The 10,543-nt window shown below is 40.2% G+C and overlaps 1 pseudogene; it reads right to left on the bottom strand.

The window, feature by feature from the left end:
• Nucleotides 1-491: 491 nt before the first annotated feature.
• Nucleotides 492-1,068, bottom strand: LOC138993026 (peroxiredoxin-1 pseudogene; annotated as a pseudogene).
• Nucleotides 1,069-10,543: the final 9,475 nt, after the last annotated feature.

Below are 10,543 nucleotides of genomic sequence, written 5' to 3'. Positions count from 1 at the left end.
CAGAACTAGAAAAAGAAGAACAAACTAAGTCCAAACCTAGTAAAAGAAGAAAATGTTAGAGGTTAAAGTGAAGATAGACAAAACACATATAAACAAAGAGCATTGGAGATTTGAGATTAGGTACAAAGTATAATGTATATGTAATTGGAGTCCCAAAAGGAGAGGAAAAAAAGTATAGAAGCAATGTAATTTTCCAGACTATAATCCAGACTCTTTAGTCTGTCAGTTAAGGCCTTTCACAGCTTGGACCCAATAGCTTTCTAGTTACATCTTCCACCTGCTCCATAAATTCAGGCTATTTCCTCCAAAGGAAGAAAATTGGCTCCTCCTCCCTCCCACCCCCCAACCCTGCAGGAAAGGCCTGTCCTGTCTCATACTGCATCTGGGTTAAGTTGAAGACCTTGTGTTTTAAGCTTGGCAATAGTCAAGAGAGGTTTTGTTCACATGACCATCCACTGCTACATGACCCTAAAACAGCCCAGTACTTCCCTCTACTTAAAGACATATTCTTTGCTCTTTTGGACGTCAGGTTTCATGGTATCACTGGCAGGCTTCCAGCCAGCAGGGCACACTTCCCGATGTTTGCCAGTGAACTGAAAAGCCTGAACTAGTCTCAGAGTCTCGTTCACAGAGCGGCCAACAGGGAGGGATGTTTACGGTGATCTGGTGAAGGATACAGTGATAAAGAGTCCCCTGAATGAGATGCCTTCATCAGCCTTTGAGATCCCACAGTCCTGAGCAGTGGTGAACTTGGGGCCTGACACCAAGGGCATGTTCATGGGTCCCCATCCTCCTCGTTTCTTGGGTGTGTTGACCCATACCAGGCAACAGAAGTGAGAATCCACAGAAGCACCAATCACTTGGCAGTTGTGTTTCTTAAATTCTGCTGCTCTATCAATGAAAGAAACGATCTCCATGGGGCACACAAAGGCAGAGAGGGTAGAAGAAGAATACATATTTTCCTCTGTAGTCAGATAGGCTGATATCTTTGAACTGACCATCTGGCATAACAGCTGTGGCTCTAAAGTTGGGACCAGGGTGCCCAATTTTAGCATTTCCTGAAGACATCTAGCCATCAGCAGCACTGAGACAGAAATACCAAGACCAGTCAGGAGGATGACTCACATATCAATTACTTTCAATGCAAATGGATTAAATGCTCCAAAAGACATATGGAGACTGGATGGATGACAGAATAAGACCTTTACATATGCTGTGTATAAGAGACTCACTTTAGATCCAAAGACACACACAGGCTAAAAGTACAGGGATAGAAGAAGATATTTCATGAAAATGGAAACAAAACTCTGGGGTAGCAATACGTAGACAAAATAGACTTTAAAACAAAGGCTATCTAATAAGAGACAAAGAAGGACCCAGCAATCCCTCTTTATCCAAAAAAACCCAAAACACTACATTGAAAAGACATATACATCCATATATTTATTGCAGCATTATTTAATAGCCAGGATATGGAAGCAACCTAAGTTGCATCAATAGAAGAATGGATACAGAAGTAGAGCATATATACAATGGAATGGAATGAAATCTTGCCATCTGTAACAACATGGATGGACCTAGAGGGTACTGTGCTGAGTGAAATAAGTCAGGGGAAGACAAATGCTATATGATTTCACTTATATGTGGAACTTACAAAACAAAATAAGCATAATAGAAACAGAGTAATAGATATAGAGAATATTTTGAGGGTTACTGGACGGGAGGGGGGTTGGAAGGGATGGGTGAAAAAGATGAAGGAATTCAGAAGTATAAATTGATAGTTACAAAATAGTCATGGAGATGTAAATTATAGCACAGGAAACATATGTAATTGTTGATAATATTGTAATAACTATGTATGGGGTTATATTCAACCAATCGTTTCCAAATCGCATGGCTACATTTCTGAATACAACCCTCTTTGGATTCCTATTTTAGATCTCTGAGGATGTTGCTGTTTAATTTCACTAAAGCACAATCCCTATCCTGTTATACCTTCTTCAGAAATATTCTCAGGCTCCATATTGCCTACCAAATGAAAGAGTGGGTGACAGGGAGAATCTAAACTTATAAGCCTTGGTGACTGGATGATTGAATGTATGGTGACACACCCATTTCTTAGTGTTAACGTGTAATTTAAAGATCATGTATACCGCATGCTTATTATAAGCACTGGCACACAGTAACTAATTACAACTTTAAAATGGCAGGAAATCCTCAGACATTATAGAGATCTCATCAATAGGTTTATATTTCCTCCCAGCCCCTCTTCTTAGGCAGCTCCTGCCCATGTCCTCCCCACTTCAATTCTCTGCTTGCAAAGGACTGTGTATTAGTCGGTGTTCTCCAGAGGAACAGAACCAATGAGATATGCATAGAAAGAATTTTTTCACAGGAGTTGGCTCCCATCATTATGGAGGCTGAGAAGTCCCATGATCTGCTGTCTGCAAGCTGGAATCCCAGGGAAATTGATGGTATAGTCTGAGTCTAAACCCAAAGGCCCGAGAACCAGGAGCACCGGCGTTGGAGAGCAGGAGAACGTGGCTGCCCCTTTTATTCATTCAACACTCATTTTTTCACTGAGATATGCAAAGCATTAATTTAGATACAGTGAAAGGAAGAGTGATATGGCCTGGTACCCCCTCTTAAGAAGCTCATGTTTCTGTTAGGGTCACTGCTCATAACCAAACCTTCAGTTGAGTGATTGCTCAAGAGCTATTACAGAGATGCCACTGTGGCTACATGTTTTTTAAGGTTTGTATATGTGCAAACCTGATACATGCAATCAACTCCAGAGATTGAGAAAACGAGGCTCAACAAGGTCAAGTTGGTCATTTCCTTGGATGGCAGAACGTCTATCTTGCAAATCATTTCTAAAATTATTTGCATTACACATGCAGAGATAAATACCAGGAAACAATAAGCATAAATAATTTTTTCTTATCCGTCTGTATTTTGTAGTGTGAACCTACCAAGTATTATTGCATTATACTTTCAGTATTTTATTTTGCTGTGAGGCTCTGGGCGTGCAGATGACCTATTCTTTTTTCATTTCCTCCATGCCTTATATTCAATATCTTTTGCACAAATAACACCTAACCTATCTCTTGTCAGGAATGTGTGAGAACAGATTGCTTGGTTCTCCTATGCTGCAGTGTAACTGTCAAGCAGCAGTGCTATTTTTACAGATACAGCAAACAGGGAGGTAATTTAGTGAGGATGGTTCCCTCCTATTAATCGAATCGCACGAAGGACCAGTCAAGATCTCTGTCCACACCACAGCCGAACTGACATTTGAAAAAGGCAAATTTTAATTTGCTCCTTCCCTGCTTGGAATCTGTCTCTAGTGTCCAATTACTATTGGGACGAAACACAAATTTCTTAACACGGCCACCGGGCCCAACAAGATCTCGTCCCTTTCCACCTTCCTCACGTCAGTTCCCCTCTCTCCCTCCTTCTTCTCCAAACTTGAGCCACTCTGACCTTCTATCCCTTATTCTTCTAAACCAGAGATGTTCAACTGGTGAGCTGCAAGAATTTTTAAAACATGCAATACCTGTCTATTTAGTCTGGGGCACTGACCTCTTTTCTATTAGATTATTAAATTTAAAAAAAAGAAAAACAACAGCCAACACAACAATAGCCATCTGGTGTGAATGATCCAAAATTATACCTATTTTTGTCAGATCTGCAAAGAAATATAACACATTGTTTGGTGTGCTGCAGAATTTCAGGAATTAGTTTCAGGACTTCTCAGCCTCCAGAATGATGGGAGCCAACCATCCTCCATGAGATGAAAAAGGTTGAAAATCACTGTTCTAGACTCTGGGGCTGGACTGCCTGGCTTTCAGTCCCCAGTTGGCCATGGATGTGCTCTGTGATCATGGACAAGGTACTTATTTATACCTGTGCTTCAGTTTCCTCATCTGTAAGATGTATGTAATAAATCTACCCACTTGACAGTGATGAGGATCAAATAATACATGGGGAAATGTCCATTTGTGTCTGGCCCACAGATAGGGCTATAGGAAGATTTCTATGATTTGCTATTCTTGCCTAAGTGGCTAATACATGCCTTTGTCTTTTTTTATAATGCTTCCCCCTGATCCTTTTCTTTAAAGAGCACTTATCTATGCTAATAAAAGGGTAATATGTTAATTAGACTGGGAAACCTTCTGGGAGACCGGACATCCTTCTGGACAAAGCCATGATGGCGGGGCTGAGGAAGAGGAAGTTAGGGGCGAGCAGGCCAGCAGGGGGGTGGGGGGACAGGGGGGCAGTTGGGGGCGAGCAGGCTGGCAGGCAGAGTGGTTGGGGGCAATCAGGCAGGTAGGTAGGTGAGTGGTTAGGAGCCAGCTGTCCCAGATTGTGAGAGGGATGTCCCAGATTGGATAGGGTGCAGGCGGAGCTGAGGGACACCCCCCCCCCCGCAGGAATTTCGTGCACCAGGCCACTAGTTCTTTAAATATAAGTGTAAATGTTTTGTGCCTGTAAAATCTTTTCTTCCTCTATTAGACCAGGACTCCCTCTTACACACTTTCCTAGCACCCTGTCTGTCCTGAGTAGCACTTACAGCAGCAATAATTCATTAGTTGTTAATTTTTATTTATATATATATATAGTATGTATATATAAAATAATATATATAGTATATATATTATATATAATATATAGTATATATTATATATAATATATAGCATATAATATATAGTATATATAATATATAGTATATATAATATATAATATGTAATATATATGAAATATAAATATATAAACTCTTTTTTCTTTTCCTTTTTAATAATTAACAGTTAAATGGAGTGACTCCATTTATTTCTTTCTCATGCTTACACCTTTCTGCACATCCAGAGTTAGCCACAAGATGTCAGTCTTACAACTCAAATAGATTCTTTGTCTCTCCTAAAAGGCTTAAAAACAAGTCAACTTACTTGAGTCCCCTGATGATTAGTGATATTGAACATGGTTTCATATACCTCTTGGCCATTTTAGTGTTTTCTTTGAAGAAATGTCTATTCATATCCTTTGCCCATTTTTTAATCAGATCATTTGGTTTGGTTTTCCTATTGAGTTGTGAGTTCCTCATATATTTCGGAGATAAACTCCTTATCAGACGCATGGCTTGCAAATAGTCATCAGGGAATTGCAAATGAAAGCCTGTTGGAGGAGGTCATCAGAAAGACTGCCAGCTGACCCACAAGCTGGCCCAGGCAGCTGGAGGTTCCTCATCCCTCCGTTGTCCTAGGAATATGCATCCCACTTGCCTCCCGGGATCCCAGAAGCTGCTCTAAGGATGCAGCCTTGGAATAGAAATGAGCTGCTGAGATCACTGAACTGGTTCTGTGACTGACCCTACTCACAGCTTCCCGTGTGCGTGACTGAGCCCACTGATTGTCTCTACATTAACTTTTAGGTCTGGCCTGAGGATGTGTAAAACTACTCATTTTATAGCTACTCAAGAAAACTGGTTTTTTTTAAAGACCCACATATATTTTTATTGATTTCAGAGAGGAAGAGAGAGGGAGAGAGAGGCAGAAACATCAATGATGAGAGAGAATCCCTTTTTTATTTTTATTTTTATTTTTTATTGTTTTATTGAGAGAGAATCTTTGATTGCCTGTCTCCTGCACACTCCACAATGGGCTTCAAGCTCGCAACCCGGCCATGTCCGGGAATTGAACTGTGACCTGATTCATAGGCCGACTCTCAGCCACGGAGCCATGCTGGCCAGGCCCAAGAAAACCTTTTATGTAAGTTCCGTGGATCATTAAAACTGCTACCTACAAAAACAAACAAACAAAAACAGTTCAACCTCACATATAAGGGCAAAGACCTTTGAAATTTCCTGAAACTTCCAACAATCTGCAGACAATCCATGCATTAAGATATCCTTCATGAAACTTAAACACAATCTGTCTGTCTGGGGTTTACAGAGATGTAATCACACAGTTACCACTCAGGGACCTTTTCCAAATGGCTGAGACCAAATCAGTGCTGAGACTAAAGAAGCTCCGAGCGGTGGGACTGAAAGGGCCTGAGAGTCCCTCGGGTGCCCCAGTCAAGGTAAAGCATTTCATTAACCATCATGGTCTCTAAGTCCTTCTGGGATTTCTCATCACCCCTGTCACTGCAGCTGTCCCTGTGATTTAGCTTCAGGAGGCTGAGCTATAGGGCTGCCCAGTGCAGGGTGGCCCAGGGCATCTCTCTGAGCACCTTTCTGAGGCAGTGAGGGAGGAGACATGGCCACTAGCTCTCCCTTGGAGCGAGACACTTGATTCTTGAGGTCACTGGTTATTTTGATAACCACTGTCGACTCCAGTTGGAGAAATCTTGATCCAAATGTGATTTGGGTTGGGGAGATTATTTAAGGTCCATAAAGTCCTTTGTAGAGCTTTCCATAGCCCTGGGAGGGTCCACACGAGACGCGGCTTCCTGTGGAAGTACAGCTCACACTGAACTACACACATACACCGCTTCTCTTGTCCCCTCCTAGGAATGGCATTTTTTTAAAAATATATTTTATTGATTTTTTTTTTTACAGAGAGAAAGGGAGAGGGATAGAGAGTGAGAAACATTGATGAGAGAGAAACATCAATTCAGCTGCCTCCTGCACACTCCCTACTGAGGATGTGCCCGCAACCAAGGTATATACCCTTGACCAGATCGAACCTGGGACCCTTCAGTCCACAGGCCGACACTCTATCCACTGAGCCAAACCAGTTAGGGCAAGGAATGGCATTTTTTTTATGGTTAATTATAATACTGAAAAAGGAAAAAATAACCCACAAGAACAATGGTTAGGTAAGTGATGAGGAAACTTAAAGTGCTATCATGCATCCATTTACAAAATAATTATGAAGGTTTTGTAGCAACCTAGACAGTATTGTTGTTATACAACTAAGAATAAAGTAGAATAAAAAAATTGATAAACAGGTAAGATTTTTTTAAAGCAAAATATTTTGCTCCCGCGAATAGTATAAACTGTAACTTTCATTTATAAAAAACCATAGGAAAATTACTTGTAATCTTATCATCTTAAAAAAAATCAAATGTTTTTTATTTTATTTTTTCTTTGTCATTTTTGGCTCAGTACATACTAACCAGATTCCCTGTTGCTTCTTTGTCTTTGGGCATGATGCCCCATCCTCTTGGAATACATTCTATCACTTTTCTAACTAGAATACTCATTCATTCAATCACTTGGCATGTCTTTATGAAAGGCCCTATACTATACACTTGGAAGATAGTAATGAAATATCTGGAGAGGTATTCCCTCCTTTGAGGTCCTCTTATTAAGACAAACATCAAGAAGAATTCCCTTTCTGGTGTCTTCTTGATCCTCACCTCAGATCATTTGGGTGTTTCCTCCTCCCTATATACCACTATACATACCACTTTATCAAATTATGTTGTAATAATTGTTGTTGTTGTTTTGTATTTCTCTTTAGCTAGACTCCGAGCATATTGAAAATAAAGAATGTCCTATTCCTTGCTATAAACCCTGAGCCTAAAAATGTACCCAGGTTACAACAGAGAATAAGTGATAAGTGAAAGGAAGAGAAAAAAGGAGAACCAGAAGGAGTAGTAAAAGAGAAGGCAGATGTGAAAGGCTGGTGCTGGGAGAAAATAAATGAATTAGACATATGCAGATGTGGCTTGATACAGCACAGCCAACAGCAGCTTCAAACCATCAAAAAGGCAAAGCTATGAGGCTTGTAAGGAGGTGACCTCTATGTCCTTGGATTTATTAGCGTGGTGCTTGTTAAAATGAACAGTCAATCCTATTAGCCTACGTGGTAAGTTGTGTTTATTTTACAATCCATCTTTAGATAGAACAATACAAGTAGTGGCATATCTTTACGGGAACATGGAGCATAGTTTTATGAGTAAGGGACAATCAGACTCAGAACTAATTTCTTCAAGCCCATCCTTATATATCATAGTTGGAGTGGCCTGGGATACAGCTTGATCTGGGCCCACTGCTTCTCTTCATTTTTCTCTCTTGCTGCTTCTTTTTTTCACTAATGGCTGGATGATAAGAATAATAGATAATAATAATAAAACCAAAATTGGTGAGCTAGGAGATTTATAAAAAAGTTTGGCTGACAAAAGAAGTTTGTCTAAGAATAAACATGTTAATGGTATGTGGTAAATCTCTCTTATCACCAAAGTTTATATAGTTTCTAGTCAGACCCCAAATGTGCGAGGCTATGCACGGACATGAAACAATGTGAGTTTGATTAATTTCAATTTTCATGTTAAATAAAAGGGAAAACATGCTTTGCCAGGCTGTCTCCAGATGCTGTCCTAACCTAGTGTGGATAAAACCCTATTTAGACCCACTTTGAGTGCGTTCCTTGGACATAAAACATTTCTCACTCTTTACTGGGAAGGATTGAGCAGCCCCTCTGTTGAAACTGACTCAGAGGTAGTCAAGAAATTGGGTGACTTGATAGCAGAATTCTCTCTCTCTCTCCTTCCTCCTCCCCTCCTATTTAACTATTATGTTTGTGAAAGGGCTTTATTTTGTGTTTCTCTTTGGCAGAAATCTCTGACTCACAGATCCACTGTTCTTTATAACAGTTACAGTTTCCACACACTAAAGGTACTAGAGACAACTTCTCCATGAGTGTGAGTCGCAATGACTAAACAGAAGTCCTGGAGATTATGTACACAATTAGCGAGCCTACTGGGGGAAGGCAGGAAGATGCAAACATGAAAGCTGGTTGGATACCTGGAATGAATAATGAGATTTCTGTTGCAGTCTCAGGAGTGGCCTTCCTAACTAATCTCCATGGTTACTCAAGCCAAAATTGGGGAAATGCTTTTTAGAGTCCATCAGAGGAGTGAACTGAAGGTCCACTGGGTCTGGCACTGGCTCCCCGCACCACACTCCTGCTCACTGCCTCCTTTCCCAAGCCCTGCCAGCACTCTTGGCTTAGACATGCAGGAGGAAATATTTCAGACACTTGCCTGCCCCAGCACCATGCCTGTGAAATACTGCCTCCCTCCGAAAAGCATTGAAACGCAATCTGACTTAATCAGTTAAGCACTGGATTAGTAACGCCACATTTTAGTAGCTCCTCTAATGAAGAAGAAATGTACTAATATATATCCAGAACCGAACTGCCTAGGTTTATATCCTGGCTCCGCCATTTACAGGCTTTTAGGAGACTGCAATTAATAATATACATATAGTAACCTGAACATAATACAGTGACAGGTTACTCAACATCTAGATAAAAAATGCTTTATATCATACTGGCAAAAATTTGAAAGAGTAAAAACACCTTTTGAATACAGCAATAGAGAACACTGTTAACAAAAATATTAATATAGGCTTCGTGAGAAGCAATCACAACAGAGCTATTATTTAATATACATGTATCCTTGGTTTCAGCAATCCTACTCCTGGGAAACTACCCAACAGGAATAAAAATGGAAGGATGTTAATTACCACATTATTCATCACAGTAAAACAAATAAATATAGCCCTACCTGGTTTGGCTCAGTGGATAGAGCTTCGGCCTGCAGACTAAAGGGTCCCAAGTTTGATTCTGGTCAAGGACACATGCCCGGGTTGCAGGCTCAACCCCCAGCAGGGGGCGTGCAAGAGGCAGCCGATCAATGATTCTCATTATTGATGTTTCTCTCTCCCTCTCCCTTCCTCTCTGAAATCAATAACAAATATATTTTAAAAAATAAAATTAAAATAAATAAATATAAAGAATTGTTCATAAAATTGGAATACTTAAATTATTGCATCCCTACTTCACAGAATATAATCCAGACATAAAGAAGAATGAATGTGAGGCCCTGGTTGGGTAGCTCAGTTGGTTAGAGCATCATCCAGCTACGTCAAGTTTGCAGGTTAGATCCCTGGTCAGGGCACATACAAGAATCATCCACAGGAATGCATTAAATAAGTGAAATGATGAATTTCTCTCCCCGCCTCCCCCCCCATTTCACTCTCTAAAATCAATAAATACATTTTTTTAAAAAGGATAATTAATTTGAGCCTTACCAACTGACTTAGAAGGATATCCACGATGTTTTGTAGCATTGAAATAGCAATATATAAAACTGTGAATGACATGGCCCTATTTTTACAGAATAAAACAAAAACATATTCTATATATTCATTCTATGGGATTCTATGCGTTTGGGCATAGGAGGGTGACCAATAGACAAAGGTCAGACTTTACAGGTTGGAGAACAACCAGGAAAGGTGGCTAAGGCAGAATGACCAGTAAGTGAAGTAGAAGAGGAACAAGAGAGCAGGTTCCGGGAAGCCAATAAAAAAAAAAGAGGTTCAAGAACACCCCGGGTAAAAGTGGCTGCTTGGTAGAGTAAGATGAGGTCATTGGCTTTAGTAACATGAAGATAGATCATTTATGCATCTTTTATCTTTTCAAGATACTTTTCTTGTGATGGGGATGGAAACTTGATTGGAGAGGTTTCATGTCAAAATGGGAAAATGAGGGAAAGAAGAGACAATCACAGTCAAATCTTGCAAGAGAGTTTTGAT

The sequence above is a fragment of the Myotis yumanensis genome, unplaced genomic scaffold (assembly GCF_028538775.1).
Source record: "Myotis yumanensis isolate MYYU_CA2020_CCGP unplaced genomic scaffold, mMyoYum1.0.hap1 SCAF_15, whole genome shotgun sequence".
NCBI lineage: Eukaryota > Metazoa > Chordata > Mammalia > Chiroptera > Vespertilionidae > Myotis > Myotis yumanensis.
The sequence above is the reverse complement of the archived record's forward strand: the minus strand, read 5'-3'. Positions and strand labels throughout refer to the sequence as shown.